This window comes from Natrix helvetica (assembly GCF_964273705.1).
Source record: "Natrix helvetica genome assembly, chromosome: 2".
Taxonomy (NCBI): Eukaryota; Metazoa; Chordata; class Lepidosauria; order Squamata; family Natricidae; genus Natrix; species Natrix helvetica.
Genome location: NC_138552.1, coordinates 65,694,872 through 65,710,937, shown reverse-complemented (window position 1 = coordinate 65,710,937; position 16,066 = coordinate 65,694,872). Strand labels below are relative to the sequence as shown.

Below are 16,066 nucleotides of genomic sequence, written 5' to 3'. Positions count from 1 at the left end.
GAGGCGGTGAGCCAGGTCACCTCATGGCTGCTGCTGGGCTGCAATATTTTCCGGGAGGGCTTAGTAGTGCTTGTGCTCAAAAGCCTGATTGGGCTTATTATCCGGGGAGGTCTTATTTTCGGGAAAACAGGGTATGCATGCCACTCAAACATCAGTCTATCCCTTCCCAAGATGCTAGCAAAGATTTTCTGTACTATCAAAACTAAGTGAAACCAAGGAAGGAAATGAGAACATTTTGGGTAGGGCATGTTTAGGCAGAACATGCTGAAATGGCATCAATATGCATTTAACTTTGGTGGCATTTAAGAATGGAAGGCATCTGGGCTACTAAGGAACTTTAAGACCAGTTCCTTAATACACACTTCAATGCACAAAAATAACTCACATGCTTTGAGTAACTGAGAAAAGGAAACATTTTATAAGGTCATTTGTTATTTTAAAGAATGGGAATTAAGAAGTAAAAATTCCAAACTGTACACAAAGAGTCTGCTGTCATACCATGTAGTACCTTGGGACCCAACTTTTACTAAAATCTTGCATATTTTACACAAAGCCAATCAGGACAATCTACTCCCTTAATGAAAGCATTTCGAGGAAGTAAGAAGACTAAACTGATGTCTCGAAAAGGATTCTTTTAAAAGGAAATGAGTTGGCAAAGATTCTTCTGACTTAGTACTCAAGAGATGTTCAAGGTTAAACAACAGGATTCTGTTCATGGTATAAAAACAGCTGAAAAATGACCCATGCTATAAAGTTACTTGGCATATTAGTTCTTATTAAGAGTTATTAGCATAAATTATGGATGTGAATGGCCATGTAATCTATGTCTTTGAAGTGAAAAATTACTCCTTCTAGTTTACTTTCTGTTTTCTCAATTAATATTTATGCTGCTGTAAATATGAATATCCCCCTCCCTCCAATTTTTTAGAGCCCACTATTGACTGAGGTGTTCTTGATAATTGTCATTCTGCTCAAGTTACTTTAGCCTTTCTGGGAGAGAACAAAGTAGAGAGAGCCTTGCTCCTCCCACCTCAGAACCTCCCAGGCAAACTCTTGTTGTTCTCTAGTTTTAGAAGCAGGAAACCCTGCAGAGTTTAGGCATGGGGTATTTGTTACATCCTTCAGACTCAGTAAGCAGCATTTCTAACATGGAACGGATTAACTTTATTATATTGAACGAACTCCTCTGGATTAGTGTCTGAATTGTAACACTTTAGTCAGTAACTTATGTTAATAGTTTTAAAGGCAATACACCAGTAAGCATCAATTATGGTCAGTATATTTAGAAATATCAGATCTGAGCTGAGAAAATCTAGAGAACTAATGGATATCAAAGAGCTAGGTTTTCTTCATCTGGAGTTTTGTAGCCCAAATGTATGAATGTTCATTATAAAACAAGCAGAAGCATTTAACCAATATATTAAACTGATACATTTTAGAATGTATTCACTGGGTAAATTATCTTTAGTCAAACTCAACACCTGGACTATTTGGACATATCCATATAGTTTTCTTGGCAACAGTACAGAAATTGTTTGCCACTAAGCTGGTTTTGGACTTCACATTCCAGTCTAGACCCCTGGGAATTCACTGAGTATTTTTTTCCCCAAGTGGACAATTAGTCATAGGGGAGGAAATGGCATCACACAGTAAGAACAGATTACATATTTCCTTCCAAATAATATTAAATTTTTATAGCATACAAAACAGAACAATCCACATAATTTTATATTTAATACCAATAATTATATTAATATGGTTGTTTATTTAAAAATAATAATAAATCAAGAATATATCTAACAATGAGTTTGCACTATTGCAAAATAAAGTCCCCAATTTAAAAACTCTATCCCCCCCCCCCCTGTAATTCCTTGCTCCAATCCTTCCAGACAGACTTGTCTTGAGAACTGAGAAATTTTCTGGAATACTATTAAATATGGCATAGATAATTATAGTACAACTCAATACTGAGTATTTTATCTTACACAAGTGGAAATATTTTCTGCTAATGTTAAGATAGGTATAATTCAATGAAACAAAATTAGGAAAGCCAAATTGCTTTTAATATAGATATGAAAACATATAATTTATGATGTAACAAATGGCTTGGATGAAATAAAAAAATTCACATGGTAAAACTGATATTTATTTTATGAAATATAGAGTGCTTTCATTACTATATTGATCAAATAAATGTTTAAAATTAATAGAAATGCTAATTTTGAATTAAAAGTTGAAAATTTGAAAGATATCGTGCAAGTAAAAAAAAATCCAAAAATTGAATATTGTACGCTTCTTTAGATACTCTTATTATCAAAGGCAGTTGAATCTTCTTGGCATCTCCCCCACAACTCCCAAAAACGTCAAAATGCAAAACTTGAAATTAAAATGTAACAATATCATGTGCCCTAAGAGTGGACAGCCTATCTTCTTATGCATAACCCGTGCATATTTCAATTACAAGTGAGATTTTTAAAAATATATAATTATTTTGTTTTACTACTCAGTACAAAAAGGTCACAACGATCCATTTTGGATGAAAAGCAATAAGGAAACAAAAAGCATTTATATTTCCCCATGCAATACTTCTTTAAAAATTCTATTAGTTTTTTTCAGGAAATAAAAAAACCCTAAAAAGTCAAATGGCAAAAAATCAAAGTTACTAGCAGAAACATTTTAAAATAAATATATTCTATCTGAGCGGAATGGGATAGAATTCTCCCATTCCATGATGAAGGTTCACAATTAGGCACCAACTCTAGAATTATTTCATGGGCCTATGTTTTGGTTCCTATATATCCCAAGATGAAGAAAATATAAGTATAGTTCAAAATATTCCTCAGTGATCAGCAGAATCAGTGTGTATAGTGATTACACAAGTGTCTCTCACATAATATGCTCAGATTATTGCTGATAAGGGGAATTCCAGAACAAGAAATGGTAACGTGAAGACAGTTCTGTAAAAAGCAAAGCCAATTAACTGCAGCAAAGAACCAAGGTAGACTGGCTCTTTAACCTCTCTGGAGAAGGAGAGAAGGAGATCGCCCCCAAGTGCTCCAGACAATCACTCCTTACAAGGAGATGGCAAGACTAGTCTCCAGTGGGTTTTAAGAACTAGGAGACAAGAGAACAGCATCTTGCTCAAACTGTGGTAGGCACTGTTAAAAGGATACTAAGTTTACCTACTTCTCTTTCTAATCACATTTGGAAATTCTTGTTAACTCCTTTTCAGCTATTAGATACCTTTGGATCAATGAGTCTGAAAAACAAGTGTGGCTTCAATTCTTAAGTAAAGTTTAACTACAAGCTTAAGAACTTTTAAAAAATTGAAATAAAGTTAAACAATAAAAAGGTAAGATTTTTTTACTTGGGAAAGTTATAAGCAGATTAAGGGCCCAGAAAAATTTGAAATGAGCTTTTGGACTTAATTATAAATAATCCTTCACATGTTCAAGTTTTTAATTTTTCTAGAGATAAGCACTTTTAACAATTGGACAGTAAACGGAATTAAATATTTCAATAAAAGAATACATAAATTTGTAACACTGGAAAGGGTAATTTTGAGAAATAGATCAGAAGTTAATATCACCTACATCAACAGCAGTGTTTGTTTCTATGGATAGATTATGTCCAAAAGATCTGGAAAGAAACAGCAGAAGAGGAACAAATTTCATCCAACAAGACAGAGACAGTTGACACTGAAAGTAGATCCCAGTAATAGACAAGATATGAAAAAAGATATCTTATTGGACAGATAAAATAAATTGGTTGATGCTTTAAAAATCCAAAGAGAATTACAAATAATAAATCAAAAAAGTGACCTTGATTTACAAAGGAGTTTTGTTAAAGCTTGGATGAATCTTGTGAATGTTAACTTAACACTAAGCAAATATAAATTGGCCTTTTCCAGAGCCCTATTTGATGCCCTCCCACCAGCTCTACTGGTGACAAAAATTTCATGGGACTCCCTATTCATAGAGATTTTGCCCCTGTGGATCAAAGGTGGTAGAAACTCTCACCTATGTTCTCATAAAGTCTCCTTTCTATGATACCTCAGGATGTGCTACGATTGCCCCAATCATTTCCAAATAGAAGGGCCATACAGATACATTTTATGTTTATTACCTTGGAAGGGATGCTAACTCTACACACATATCAGTGGCCAAATATTTTCACCAAGATATACAACTGCACAATTTTCTTAATTATATACATTTTTATTGTCCTGTTATTTTTTCCTTCCCCAATAATAATTGCTGTGTTAAATTATTTCTCTTTTAACTATACTTTTCTATTGTAAAGGCTGGTCAAAGGCTGTAATAAAGATCTGAATTTGAAGTTTCTAGCAATCCTTAATGGATTTTTGCAAACACCAGGACTGAAATGACGATGTTGTATGGATTTGTTTATAGATATGAGATGGAATGAAGATATAATTGGTTGTAAATTAAGAGGTGAAAAGTTATTAAATTGTTTATACTTGTATTGAAGTTTGAAAGTCACTACTTTATATATTTCTTTTCTCTTTATTGCAGTCTTTTTCTTCTTTCGTCTATTTTTTTCCTTTTCCTTCAAACTTTTACACTTCTAGTTTGTATTAGTTTTTACTATTGCAATTATAATCTTTAATAAATATTTTTAAAATGCTCATAGAAGTTAAATTCCATGTTATTTAATGCACTTTTCCTAAAATAATTACTCTTTTGGAGAAAGGGTCTCTCCATATAATCTGGTCTAGGAGGAATATACTATCACTAGTGCCATTAAAAGGCAATCAACTTCTGGTCTGACTTGATCTTGGATTATTTGCCTGATAAATTCACACAGTACTAAGAGATCACATTATTTTAAAAAGTACCATATTTATCGGCGTATAACACGCACCTTCATTTTAAGAGGGAAATTTCAAATTTCATTTTGATAATGTCTTGAGTTTTTCTTCCATTTTTCGCCACTCTCGTATTGTGCATTCTGTTGGTGGCTCTCCAAAATGCCTTGCTGCAGCCCTATTTCCATGTTGCTTGGCATATTCCGCAACCTTCAACTTGAAAGCAGCTGTATATGCTCCACGCTTTTGTTTTAAATCCATTAGGGATACCAGTAGTAGGGAAATACCGTAAGTACGGTTATGAATGCAGTTTTTTTCAGCGTCAGAGTATCAGGATGAGTCACACTGCAGTGGTATACCTGACGGGTACAAGTTCTCCTGCCTCAGACAGCAAACTCTCGCGAGTCTGCAAACTCTCGCAGTGCAGAGCGTTACCGTGGTTACGCTCCGACGGCCGCGAGAATTAGACGTGAGGAAGGCGCGGGTTGCCTGGGCTTGCCGTTGCCTACTGATTGCCGTTACTCACACTCCACACGCTGCTACTGATCCACTCGCTGCTGTGCGGTATGTACATTATATCGGCGGTGTATATGGTGTATACGGTACTTGTTAATACTGTAAAAACATGGCTTCTTAACATTATATCGGCGTATAACACGCATACATCATTTGCCCCCTATTTTTCGGGGGGGAAAGTGCGTGCTATACGCCGATAAATACGGTAGTTACATTTATACCAGGAAATTTAGATTGCTAAATGAAAAATATTACAACAATTATAGCAAAATATGGAGCAGTGAAGTCTAAAGTTAGGCCATACATTATAATTTGAAAACTGATTTAATTTTCATATGGTAATTGTTCACTGAACATCTTAGTCATTTGTGGATACCACAAAAAAAATCATATTAGATTTTCAAGGTTTTGAATAAATACCAGTCCACAAGAGGGCAAAAATGAAACTATTTGTTTAGCAAATCTATTTTTATCCAAGAGATGGCAGTGGCAGATCAATCATCTGTATATAACAAAAACCAGAGGAGGAAATGTAAACTTAGGGCAACCTCTCCACAAAATACATTGCTAATAAGATGTTAATATTGGTCGAAAGAGTAGTTGTGTTATGACCACTGTTATTTTTAGATTCTCAAATTCCAGTTTAAAAGTCTAACAGATAAAAGGTCTTTATTCTAAAGCTGTTAATGAAAAATTAGAAAATATTCATTTTAGGAGCTAAGCCAATAGACAGAAACATGGCAAATGGATACCTGCTAGATGACTTTGGGCCACTCACTGTCTCAACTGAAAAGAATTGTCATGAGAATCTTGGAGGGACTAGTAAGTATACTGCTTTGAGTTCATGGGCAAAGGCAAAATATAAATGTAGCAGATGAATTCACCTCTCATTAACTTACCTACATATATTTGTAGATTTTTAGGAAAAATACTCCTCACCTAAAACCTGACAATATACCCTGAATTTGGGTATTGCTTACTTTGGTCTGAATTGAGCATTACATGCTTTATCTCATATAAAGAAATAGCTGTCATTTAAATACCATGCATGAACATTCCCAATGGATTTCCTTCCATAGCAAATCATCTGCCAGGCTTTAAAAGGGACAATCATTCCTGCAGGTAGGACAGGTTACAAATTTAGCAATAAACTGCATTGTAAAATGAAGATTTGAACCTAGACCTTTAGAGCTCTAATCCAGCAACTTAATCTAGATATTCTTATCATGAGATCAAAGCCTCACTCTTATTCCTGATAATAGATGGCTTGATCTTCATTTACAAAGATAATGAAAAAAAATGCCCCATTTATTCAGCCTTTTTTCTCTTTGCAACAAACCAAAGTCAACTTGGTTCAAACTCTTGTACTGTACAGTGTATAGGGAAGCTACAATCAACAGTTATTAATCATGAGGATTATATACAGTATTAGCACAAACATAAAATAGCAACTGCTGAACAATGGAAGCAAGTGGATGTTATTACACATATATCTGGTTTGCAACCTACCCAGAAGCTTCAGCTTGCACTATTAGGTAAGAGAGTGCTAAGAAATATAATATTTAATAGCAAGCAATCTGATTTAGTAGGATGTGTACTTGTTCAAAGCATCCTCAACCAGGATGCTTGTATCAAAGGCAGGATGAGCGGGGAGACGTCATTGTCTCTTTCCCATACAACTTTTTTCTACAGTACTTCTTTTACAGTGGTTCCAAAGCTGCTGCTGTATATTATTGTGAATAGAGTTACTATAATATGGGATGTGCTGTCCTTCCGCCAGAAAAATTCCATTCATTCATTCAAAACTGGGTACGCCAGACAATTCCAAGTGGCTTATAATGCTAAGATTACAATTATATACAGCCACTTCTAGCCAAAATGCAACAGCATGTATAAATAACTTCTGTCCATCCCAAAAAGTTTAACCAAGTCAATAAAAATCATCCATCAAACAACTGACTTAAGGACAGACTTTGGGGTCAATTTCCTGGTTTGATGCAGGAATGGGAAGGTATTTAAAATATTTATAAAATTCTCTTGTATCTCTTATTCCATTATATTCCAGGCAGAGTTAAAATTTAAGATATTAAATCATATTTGTTGATGCTAAGCAGCGTATGGTCAGCATCTAGATGTGGAGCTCTTACAATGATGCTAAACAATTCCTCCATGTGATAATATTTGCCAGGAGTGGTATATTTGTGGTTCAGCAACAATTTTCACAACAAAAATGTAAGGCTGCTGCTTCCTCCTACATCATCATCCTCTCTCATATTTATTTGGCACAAGGAGCTAACAATAGAAGAACTGGAGTATGGGGGCGTGAGGGAAAGGACTTTTTTTTTATTACCATAATATCCCCTAATACTACCCCAGTGAGGAATTGGAGGAAATCCAAAAGGCAGCAAAACTGAACCATTCAATTCAACTCAAGGATCCGGGCAAAGAGAAATCAATAGAGAACCTAGTGATGTGTTGGAATTACAACACAAAATTGCTCACAAGACGGGTGCCAGAAGTATTAGGATTACCACTGCAACTGTAAGATATAAAAAGGAAACAAAGCTGTGATCATAAATTGCATCTGCCTTTGAGTTTTTTGACATGCACACCCATCAAGATTTCTGGAAGGGGAATGCTAGCATTTCCCTCTGGTCTTAGATACAGGTAGTCCTCACCTTACGGCCACAATTGAGCCCAAAATTTACGTTGTTAAGGGAGAAATTTGTTGCGTTTTGCCCCATTTTACGACTTTTCTAGCCACCTTTAAGTGAATCATTGCAGTTCTTAAATTAGTAACACGGTTGTTAATTGAATTAGGTTTCCCCATCGACTTTGCTTGTCAGAAGGTCTCAACATCCCAATGTAAATCACATGACCATGGGCATGCCCTAACGGTCATAAGTGTGAAAAATGGTCATTAAATCACCTTTTTCAGTGTCATCGTAACTTCAAACGGTTACTAAGTGAACTGTTGTAAGTCGAAGACTGCCTGTATTCAACTTTATACAAAGACATACAGAATAGAACAGAGTTGGAAGGGACCTTGGAGGTCTTCTAGTCCAGGGGTGCCCAAACTTGGGAACTTTAAGACTTGTGGACTTCAACTCCCAGAATTCCCCAGCCAGCCATGCTGGGAGTTGAAGTCCACAAGTCTTAAAGTTCCCAAGTTTGGACACCCCTGTTCTAGTCCAACCCCCTGCTTAGGCAGGAAACCCTACACCACTTCTGACAAATGGTTATCCAACATCTTCCTAAAAATGAAGCATTTCTTTTAGCAGAGGACACCCAGAGTTCCACTTCAGCCGGCCTTTCCAACCATCACGGTACCAAAAAAGAACAGCCGGGCGGGGAGCGTGAGGAGGATGACGCTGTAAAGACGCTACGAGGCCTTTGGACGAGGCTCTTTTCTGGAAGCGAAGCGCGCTTCATTCCGCCCAGTGGCGGGAAAGCACCATCCGCAGCATTTCTTTCCCGCGCGCTCGCTACCATCCCCGGATAGCGCCTGCGCGAGGGGCGCAGAACTCCTTTTTAAGTCCTGCACTGGAGGAAGCCGCGGGCATGTGGACTTGAGGGGTCGGGGACGGTGATGGAAGCATAAGCAGCCCGGCAAATTATGACCTTTCCTACATCCTTCATCTTAGCCATTAATGTGCCACTATCTTTTTTCTCAAAAGCATTTTCCCGCCATTCCTCTAAAGGGAAGCGCGCTATCACCATTACCCTCCTCCCCGTCCCTTCCTATGCAAGCCCGGTTTCCCATCCTCCCAGGTGGGGGAAAAACACAAGGCTGGAGGTCCTTTCACGGGCTCCTTATTTTTCGGAGGCTCGCTAACGCTCGGGTCTAGCGCCTGGAGAATGAAGGGACGGGGCGGCGTGGAAATCTTTGCATCATAAGTTATTCCCCTCCCCCCCGTAGGAGAGGAGAAAAGCAACTGCAACAGGAAGGGAAATCTAGAGGAGGAAAAAAGCGAATTCTGGAGGGGGAGGAAGAGGGAAGACTTCTGAATGAATTGCTAACGGAGTTACTGATGGGAATTCTGCTCAGGAAGGCGTTGAGCACAAGTTCCGGGGGGGGGGGATCCACGCAGTCGCTGGGAGCCGAAAGCTATTCAATCAATTGAGCTCACGTCAATCACATTGCGGGTGATCAACATTTACTCGAACCAGTCAGAAAACGCATGGATGTCACAATCCAAGCACCGTTGGCTGAAACGCAAGGAAATGCAAAGCGCAGCTCCACGCGCGCGTTTCGTCCCCGAATCGTCGGGGGCAGCCTTCGCCGCGGCTGCCTTTTTGTCCTTTCGTTATTTCCATTAAGGCTTTTGCCTCAACCGAGATCCCAACCCAAGGGCTCCGCAGTCACTTTATTGCTGCCCCTGCCAAGTCACTCTCGCTCGCCCGCAACTCACCGAGGTTTGCCACCCGCCCAACTTTCAAACCTTCCTTGAGGGGGAGATTCGGAGAGGCCGCGAACTGCAGCCTGTGCGGCCAATGGCCGCTGGGTGATGATGTTGCTCCTCCCGGTGGCTTCCTGGAGCCAATCTAAGGCGCAGAAGGTGGGATTTCCTCGCCGTGCGCGGCCTTTTAACCCCTTGAGCTCTTCGGAGCCTAGGTGGGGGGGGGGGGAGGCTGACTAAAGGGGGAGGGGGGGGAACCATCGTTTGGAGGTAGAATGTCAGCCTGAAATTCTAGGCTGACAATTGCTGAAAATAGACTCTTAAAACAATCTTGAGTAGCGAAGCTCGTGGCTGCAATACAGAATGTTCTCCTTTTAACTCTTTTGCTTTCTTTTCCATTCTCCCCACCCTGCTGGTTTTTTAAAAAAAAATATTTTCGTCAAGCATGAATTAGATAATAGATATAAGTATAATCATGATTAGGAATACATGAAATGAATATGAATACAAGGGAATATTAGGACAGAGGCGGTAGGCATGTTGGTGCGCTTATGTACGCCCCTTAAAGACCTTAGGAATGGAGGTCGACAGTAGATTTTCTAAGGTTAAAGTTTTGAGGGTTTGGGGAAGAAACCACAGTGTCAAGTAGGGCATTCCAGGCATTAACCACTCTGTTACTGAAATCGTATTTTCTGCAATCAAGTTTGGAGTGGTTTACCTTAAGTTTCTATCTATTGTGTGCTGGTGTGTTGTGGTGGTTAAAGCTGAAGTGTTTATTTGACAGGTAGGACATTGTAGCATATAATTTTATGTACTACACTTAGGTCAGATTGAAGATGGTGAAGTTCTAAGTTGTCTAAGCCCAAAATTTCAAGTTTGGTGGCATAAGGCATTCTGTTGCGAGCAGAGGAGTGGAGGACTCTTCTCATGAAATATCTCTGGATTCGTTTGATCGTATTAATGTCTGATATGCCAAAAAAAAAAAAAGTCTGTTGCAATGCCATGGCTGGTGAACAGATTAGGTTTTAAATTAGGTCCTTTGTATCTGACAGACAAACAAACTTGAAAGCATTTGTTTATTTATCAAATGTAGACAGCGGGCTTTTGCTATCCAAGTGACCCTGGGTGACTGTCAATGAATAGATCATGTCTGTTGGCAAGTATGAATCTGACTGACAATCTAACCGTAGAACTAATCAGACTCATCCAAGATGAGCATCCGCAGTCAGTTTGGCCAAAGACAAAAAGCAACAAGGATGCTATAATATTAGCACCTTAAGTGCAAGGAGACAGACACATTGCATTATATTGTTTACATTACAATATAATGTAAACCCAAAGGAAGCATGGAGAGATGTTGCAAAGAACTGCCCGCTGCCTAAAGGTAAAGGTTCACCTCGCACATATGTACTAGTCGTTCCTGACTCTAGGGGGCGGTGCTGATCTCCGTTTCAAGGCCAAAGAGCCAGCGCTGTCCGAAGACGTCTCCGTAATCATTTGGCCGGCATGACTAAACGCCGAAGGCGCACAGAACGCTGTTACCTTCCCACTAAAGGTGGTCCCTATTTTTTTACTTGCATTTTTTATGTGCTTTTGAACTGCTAGGTTAGCAGAAGCTGGGAAAAGTAACGGGAGCTCACTTATTACACTGCGCTAGGGATTCGAACTGCTGACTTTTCTGATCGACAAGCTCAGCATCTTAGCCACTGAGCCACCGCATCCTACAGGAGGCCATATGTAGCAGGGCCATTAGAAATATTTAGACCAGATGGGCAAGTGTGCTTTTGTAAAAGTTATGTCTGGTGTATCCTAGAGCTTCAATTTATAGTGTTTTGTAAGTGATAATTGGGTCTCGAAGTCTACTGTTAACCAATGCAGGGTTTTTTTTGTTTTTTTTTGTCTTTTAATAAACCTCTAGAATGGGCAACTGAATGGAGCTGAATATGTACTGGCCAGATGCCCTTTCTGTCACCAATGCAGAGCTCGCAGCAGATAATAATTCATTGTGCCCAGAGAGAAATATCTGCCGCTACTTAGGATTGAACTCACAGCCTCCTGATTGTGAGGCGAGAGTTCCATCTCTATGCCACTGCACCACTCATTGTTAACCAATGCAATGCTGTAAAAAAAGGGTGCTTTTTTCCTGCAGTAGTGAGGTGGGATTGCCTAGACATAGTTTAGCTTGCTGTATTTCAAACTTGGCAACTTTAAAATAGGTGGACTTCAACTCCTAATGTGCTGCTGGGAAATTCTAGGAATTGAAGTGCACGCATCATAAAGTGCTCCTGTGAGGCCACACCAGAACCTCCAAAAATCACATGAGAATGGAGCGTGTTTCATGTGGTTTGCAGAGGCTGCACAAGACCATTCTCTGAAATTGCTTCAGGAACTAAGGTTTTTGTGTGTCTTGAAACAGCCTCCATTAAGCTGCGAGAGCCTGTTAACAGAAGAAGGTGCTGAAGGTGACTAGCGCTCAGTAGATTCTAGGGAATGCTGGGCCATAGAGGCAAATGTAGCATTCTCAAGACTCACATACCTTGGTGAACAGTGCAAGGCAGCCTTGTTGAGTGAAAGCAGTGCCAATAGGGCAGAACTCAAGCCCAGCCTCAATGTTACTGCTGAGTACACACTGGTCAGAGTGGCCTAGATGAGGGGGAGACACAAAATTGTTTCTTTTGCTTGGGTATATGTTTGTATATGTGACACACCAATAAAGAGGCCACTGTTCTGGACTGACAATGCCAATATGTTAATATCCTGTGTGGCAACTTCTCCAACTTCAAGATATTCTCTATGGATGTTCAATACTCCGAGAAGCCTTAATACTTGAAGATAATCATCGCAAATTATTAATTTGGCAGTCAAGTATTGGCTGTGGTTCCATCAGAATTATAAAAAAATATTTTTAAATAATTCATTGCATAACTTAGGCTGTAAGATGTAAAATTGATGTTACTGTTGTAGGGAATGAATGATTCTTCATAGATCAAGTGAGAAAATAAGTTATTAACTTCAGTGCAGCAGTGTGTCCAACTTTTAAATTCCATTTTTCTATCATTTTTCTGATGTAGCAGTTTGCAAGGAAGGTTAATTTTTTTCCTCCTGTCAAATTAGATTTAAATGTTCTCCACTTAATGAAGCAGTGAGAAGTCTATCAGCTGCACTGCAGGTTTTAATTTCCTTTGTGACAAAACAATAGAGATTCATGTTGCCTTTCAATATCTATTTAATATTATAAGTAGAATGGACCAGAAACTAATAGACATTTTTACAGCAGGCAACAAATTTGGCTTTTGGAGAAAGTTATTTTCGTTTAGTTCATTTTTGCCTTGACAAAACACCTACCGTATTTATTCGAGTATAATGCGCAAAATTTTCTACCAAAAAAAGAAATCAAAGTTTGGGTGCGCGTTATAAACGAGGGCTGGGGTGGGGTGGCAGTGGCGGACGGTCCATTGAGGGCGCAGGTGAATTGTAAATTGTAAATTTCCGGACTGCAGCCTCGATCCCGGCCTCAGGCGGCGCCGCGCCGCGCCCAATAGTCGCAACTCAGCTGCCTGCCGCCTTTCCCTTCCTTTGTCTCCCAGCCGGGGCGGCCCGCCGCCGAGTTGCGACTATTGCCGCCGCTGCTGCCGCCGTTCACAGGACCCGCCTCTCACCCTCTTCCTCCAGTCGGCAGGAGGAAGAGGGTGAGAGGCGGGTCCTGTGAACAGTGGCAGCAGCGGCGGCAATAGTCATGGCCGAACGTGTTCAACAATGTTTTTTTGTCAATTACAATGCTTGGTGTGAAACAAAATTTTATACCGATTTTTAATCGAAAATTAGGGGTGCACGTTATACAAGTGTGCGCGTTATACTCGAATAAATACGGTAGTTTAAAACTCTGGCTGGCTCCAAATGGCTTGTTCCCATTTTTTCAAATTGCATTGCTATAATATTTCAAACATTGGATAAAAATTCCCTTTTGAAAGTAAAAAAAAAATACTGTTGATAAATCAATGAATCTAGCACTTAAAAAAGGATAGTGTGCTTTCCTCCATCTTCATATTAAGAAGCTACCTAAATTCTTGGTCATTTCAGATTGATTGTATCTTTGGCCAAACTCAGGTTCTTGCCAGTTCTAACCTTCTATAGAAGAGGTTCCACAAATCTACCGTGCTGTTTAGAACCAGTTCCAGCTCTCTTCCTCCGCCCGTCCGCACCACGCTTGCCCCGCCCGCCGCTCACTGATTGGCTGGCTCACCAATCACCCTGCCTCTAAGAGTCCTATCTAAACCTTAAAGTCTTAAAGCTGTCAAGTTTGAACATTCCTGAGGGTTTTTTCCTAAAGGGTTAGGGGTGCAAGGGTCTTGTAACTAGGTTTAAGACTTACACACTTCAATGCCAGAGTTCCTGAGCCAACATGACTGGAAGAGGAATTCTGGGAGTTGACGTTCACAAGTCTTAAAGCTGTCAAGTTTGAACACCCCTGGGGTTTTTTTTCCTAAAGGGTTAGGGGTGCAAGGGTCTTGTAACTTGACAGCTTTAAGACTGCGTGCTTCAAATGCCAGAGTTTCTGAGCCAACATTTTGGTTGCTAAGCAAGAGCGTTGTTAAGTGAGTTTCACATTTTACAAGTTGGCCACGCCCAACCAGTCACATGACTACCAAGCCATGCCCACTTGGTCACATGGCTGGCAAGCCACTCCCACCCGGTCACATGGTGGCAAGCCACTCCCATAAAGCAGGCCACACCCACAGAAGAGGTTCTAAAAAAATTTGAAACCCACCACTGGCGAAACTATGCAGTAGAGAGATGCTTTAAATTAGAAAAAGATTAAGAATGTAAGTAAAAAATGAAAAGAAAACAAGTAAAAGCTTAAAACAAAATACAACTCCTTAATTACCACCACACTAACCAACAAATATAGTTTAATATTTATTTGCTTCCTGTTGTCTCCTAAGAAAAATGATTCAGTTCTTAATTCTAGTTTGTGGTATCAATTTTGGCAACTTTCTTGCAGAGCAAACGTGCCCTTATATATATATAATTTTCTTAATCTAGGGAAAAAAAGGCCCCCAAAAGCAGACCAAAAGAGAGAGAAAATTAGTTAATTACAGCATAATCTCCTTTTGATACACCAGTCGAGAGTTTATTCTTTATGTCACGTTAAATACAGGAGTTTATAATTATGGCAGTTTATATCATCTGTGTGATGTCATACAAATGATGCAATGGCCCCATTTGTGTCATTGGTATAATTATATCATATCGTTACAGACTGATATGAATTACCTCAGACCAGGGGTGTCAAACTCATGTTGTCATGGCAGCATCATGTGAAGTATTGGGGCTTTTCCCCCCCTTCACTGAACCGTGTGTGGGTGTAACCAGCATGTGACGCATCCAGCCTGTGGGCTGGGAGTTTGACAGCCCTGCCTCAGACTGTGAAATTGCTGTTCAGAAGGTCCACTATATTGAAGTCTATAAAATTAAGATTTCCTTGCAATAAGTTTCCTTTTTTTTCTTGCCATTGCTGTAAACGTGAACATTTTTTTCATATTTAATCAGTGTTAACAATACTGTTAACCTTTCAACTTTTATAAACAGAATATACATTGACCTCCCCAGAGCTTTTGTGGACTGGACTCAACTGTGAAAATTTAGAATGGGGAAAGTATTACAAAGCCACTTGTGCTACAGTTCCTGGCACACACACTGTTCCACTAAGTCTATTTAGACCAGGACTTTACTCTTTGTATTATAGGCCTTTTATTATTACTTATGCTAGTTATTAAAAGCAATTAAAGTATGGCATGAATGTGATAATTCAATTATAATCAGCCTCTATTTCAGATTCTCCTCTAAAGTATTATTTACTTGTATTGCAGCTGAGTGTACATCTCCTTGTACAATTAGGGCACCGTAGACTCTCAATGAGGGCCACTCTGAAACGGCCACTTAAAGAAATGTCGTTCCCTGACTAAAAAAAAAAAAAGATTTAAAAAATGTTAAAGGAAATAAGACTCATAGGTAGGTTTAACAGAGACCAAAGAGTAATACTGAATAGTGTAAAAGATATGAAATATAAATGAGAAAAGTGGTTTCCAAATGAATGCTGAGTGAACTTTGAGCAATCCAATCTACGAAGCTGCATCCATGAGGGGGAAAATGTGTTACAGAACACCATACATTTAGTGTTCCTGTCTTTGCTTCTACCAGATCATTCCCATGATTTTCTTCATACTACTTGTAAACTTGTTGATAACCTAATTTGTTGTGTCCCTTCTCATTTTGTATTTTTGTGGAGGGGTATGTGTGTGTGTTTCAATATGTCAATTTG

At 39.2% G+C, this 16,066-nt stretch overlaps 1 protein-coding gene across 2 annotated transcripts in view; it reads right to left on the bottom strand.

Moving 5' to 3' along the window:
* FANCC (FA complementation group C) overlaps positions 1–9,894 on the bottom strand; it is a 66,776-nt gene extending 56,882 nt beyond the window's left edge. The window contains exon 1 of one of the 2 annotated variants that reach the window (XM_081944195.1): positions 9,757–9,894. The gene's annotated coding sequence lies outside the window, so the exon portion shown is untranslated. The remainder of the gene's footprint in view (positions 1–9,756) is intronic. The other variant, XM_081944193.1, reaches the window with a different exon arrangement.
* Positions 9,895–16,066: the final 6,172 nt, after the last annotated feature.